The sequence below is a fragment of the Arachis hypogaea genome, chromosome 17 (assembly GCF_003086295.3).
Source record: "Arachis hypogaea cultivar Tifrunner chromosome 17, arahy.Tifrunner.gnm2.J5K5, whole genome shotgun sequence".
Classification (NCBI taxonomy): domain Eukaryota; kingdom Viridiplantae; phylum Streptophyta; class Magnoliopsida; order Fabales; family Fabaceae; genus Arachis; species Arachis hypogaea.
This window is the reverse complement of record NC_092052.1, coordinates 117,513,859-117,517,643: the sequence shown is the minus strand read 5'-3', so window position 1 is coordinate 117,517,643 and position 3,785 is coordinate 117,513,859. Positions and strand designations below refer to the sequence as shown.

The 3,785-nt window shown below is 31.9% G+C and overlaps 1 long non-coding RNA gene across 1 annotated transcript; it reads left to right on the top strand.

Moving 5' to 3' along the window:
• Positions 1–363: 363 nt before the first annotated feature.
• Positions 364–2,799, top strand: LOC140181045 (uncharacterized). Its single transcript, XR_011875606.1, has 3 exons — positions 364–498; positions 597–682; positions 1,745–2,799. It is a non-coding gene; the product is annotated as an uncharacterized lncRNA (long non-coding RNA).
• Positions 2,800–3,785: the final 986 nt, after the last annotated feature.

Genomic DNA, 3,785 nt, shown 5'->3' with positions numbered 1-3,785 from the left:
ATTTGTATATGTTTATTTTCGTTATCCTCGCATATCATGTTTTGCAATTGTTTTCTTCTACAACATTCATCCAAACTATACTAATGTGTGATATTAATTAAGTTGAAAGTCCAGATGATATAATTTTTTTGTCTGATTTTTACAAGATTGTTGTACTTATATATCAGTCTTTCCTTTTTATTCTCAGGTTCGATGAGTTTGGAGGTTCAGTTCCTTATCCACGTGCTGAAATTTTGCATTTATAGTTGCAAGCAGAAAGGGAAAGCATTTGTCAATTATTTCATGGAAACTTAATTATTACATTAGATGCCATTAATTGTTGAACATTGCTTAGAAGTTGGAACCCATTCAACATTGCTGTGACAATATTGAGCATTCATTGGTCATTGAGGTACTGTTGATTTTCTTTTTTCATAGCTTTTTTTTTTCAGGAAATTAACAGCTTAGATATCGAGACTCCAACGTTGAAAGGAAGATCTTGAAACTGAATTTAAAAAGGTATTTTGTTCTCTATATGAATTCTTAATGCTTTAGTATTTTTCTCAATTATTATAGAAGACTGAATGTTTCACCTTTCATTCATTTAAACTACAAAGCATTCTGAGATTTTTACACCTTTTGTACCCTCCAAGAGAGAAATTCAGATTATCAAAGATGTTAGCAGAATAATAGAACCATCAAGGTAATAAATTAATCCTCTTTTATTTTTAGTTACATTTGATGTTTATAATGAGGACAATTTATCCTTTAATTTTTTAACAGCAGTTTTTATTTCTGGAAATTGATATTTGAATCCCTACACATTTTTTTCTGGTCTGAAAATACCAGGATAACCTTCCTTCTAGGTTATGGAGATATTGGAAAAACTATGTTTCTTTCTAACGCTTGCAGGGAAACTTGACTATGATTTCTTTTGATTTTTTTCTCCTAAATAATTAGTTACTATCTCTAATGTATCTAAATATTAGTTTGTCCGAATTGGCAGCTATTTTGAAAAGTAGAAAGTATATTTATTGAGTTATTTGTGATATTATGAGCAGTATTTATTGTACTCATGAACTAAATAATTCATTGCTGGGGAGAAACCTATGATTTTGTAACGAGGGAGCAACAATCTAATGTTATTTTGTAACTATACTACTAACAATTTCTATATACATATTTATTGGTTTTTTTTATTCTTCATTTATTGATATAATTTATATATTTGCAATATAAATACAAGTTATTTTGGTCCCACTTTCCTTTCACATGATTATATTATGCATTCTATCATAGTTTTTTCTTGATGTGCATGTATATTTAAATACCCACCTTTACATCAATATTTTATGAATATCAACAATCTTGATGTGCATAATCAACATTGATTCTTATTTGTAAAGCGTGTGGTTATTCAATTAGGTCATATTTCATTTGTTTTAGTGGTACTCTATTAATCTATTAACTGTTAAACTAATTCTCTTACACGAGTTGTAAAAAATTTTAATTTTTCAAAGCTTTTTAATTTTTTAGTTTTATTAGTTGAAAATTTTGTTTCAACTGTGTAAATTAATAATGGACAAATGCACCTCAAATGAAGTATGAAGATTGTAGAAGGCTTAGAGAAGGGGAGGGGGTTGAATCTATGGCCTTTTTCACTTAAATGAAATAACCCTTTAATTTCAAACATTAATTTTGAATTTGTTTGAACTTAGCAGCGGAACATTTATGAGAGAATTTGGTTTTGTCTCATGAATTTCAGAAAACAGAACAGAGAAGGGAGAAGAGAAGCTGACACCATCATGTATCCTGGTTCAGTTGCCTTGTGCAATGCAACCTACATCCAGTCTCCACCCCAACAGTGGTAGAATTTTCACTATAGTTAAAGTATTACAGACACCAATTCCAAAGGATTGACACAATCATTTCCCTCTCAAGTTCTAACCTAACTTGACTTGGTTATGCTAATACCTAACTCTTCACTTTTAGTGCTAACTGATAAACCATTATTTTATGGTTTATCTTGTGCTTAATTGAGTGGATTTTATCAACTCTTTACCCACTTATTCATACTATTTGCATGGTTTTACATTTGCCTTCCTAATTATGTGCTTTGGTTGAAAACATGCTTCTTTGGCCTTAAGTTCCCTATGATTAATCCTCTCTTATTACCATTAGATGCCTTGATATGTATGTTAAGTGATTTCAGAGATTACAGGGCAGGAATGGCTCAGAGGATGGAAAGGAAGCATGCAAAAATGGAAGGAATACAAGAAGTTGGAGAAATTGCTAAGCTGTCCAGCCTGACCTCTTCGCACTCAAACAGCTATAACTTTAGCTACAGAGGTCCAAATGATGCGGTTCCAGTTGCGTTGGAAAGCTAACGTTCGGGGCTTCGATTTGATATATAATATGCCATAGTTGTTCTGACTCTAGACGACGCGATCGCGTGCTCCATGCGGACGCGTCGCAGTGACGAAAAACCAGCGTGGCAGATTTCGCAACCAGCGAATTCTGGGCTGTTTCTGATCCAGTTTTCGGCCCAAAAAACACAGATTAGAGGCTATAAAGTGGGAGAATGTACCCATTCATTAGGACAGGCTCTCATATTCACGATTTTAGGAGTAGATGTAGTTTTTAGAGAGAGAGGTTCTCTCCTCTCTCTTAGGATTAGGATTTAGGATTTCTCTTAGTTTTAGGAGTGGCTCTCAATCCCAAGTTCTTTATTTTTATTTATTTTCCCAATTTAATTTATGAACTCTTCCATGTTACATATAATTTTCTTAATTAATGTTATTTGAGGTATTTCAGATTTAAGATTGCTTTGCTCTGTTTAAGATTGCTTTCAATTTAATTTAAATATTTTTTTCTCCCTTTTGGCTTTGGTCAAGTGATTGGTAATACTTGAGTTATCAAACTCAGCAAGTGATTGAAATTGGCAGATTCTGCTTGAGCTAGGATTGCTCTAAGGCTAGTCTCTCCACAGGAGTTGACTAGGACTTGAGAATCAAGCCAATCAGTCCACTCAACCTTCCTTTGCTTAGTAAAGGCTGACCAAGTGGGATTAAAACCCAATTCTCTTCACACCTGATAAGGATAACTAGAATAGGACCTCCAATTTCTCATACCTTGCCAAGAGTTTATTTTACAGTTATTTATTTATTTTATTCTTCTTATGCAACATACTGCTCCCTTACTTTCTAAAACCCCTACCTTACTTTCTAAAACCCCTAATTTACAAAACTCATAACCAATAATAAGAACATACTTCCCTGCAGTTCCTTGAGAAGACGACCCGAGGTTTAAATACTCGGTTTTCAATTTTAAAGGGGTTTGTTACTTGTGACAACCAAAACGTTTATATGAAAGGACTTTTGAAGGTTTAGAAACTATACTTGCAACGAGGATTTATCCGCAAATTTCTAGACCACGCAAAAGTACTCTCATCAAAATGGCGCCATTGTCGGGGAATTGCAAACGTGTGCCTTATTATTGGTTATTGTAAATACTTGCTTTTTGCTTGTTTATTTGTTTTTATTTTTGCTTTTTCATAAATTAAGAGGTTATTAGTTTTTATTTAGTTATTAAAAAAAAATTTTTTCAAAAAAAAAAAATTTTCTTCATGTTCATCTTGACCTTCAAGTTGTTCTTAGTTGTTTTCTTCATTTTGATCTAAAAATTTTAAGTTTAGTGTCATTTTATTGTTTTTATCTTTCCTCATTAAATTCAAAAATTCAAAATTTAAAACTCAAATTTCAAATTTCAAATTTCAATTTTCAAAATTCAAATTAAAAAAATTTAAA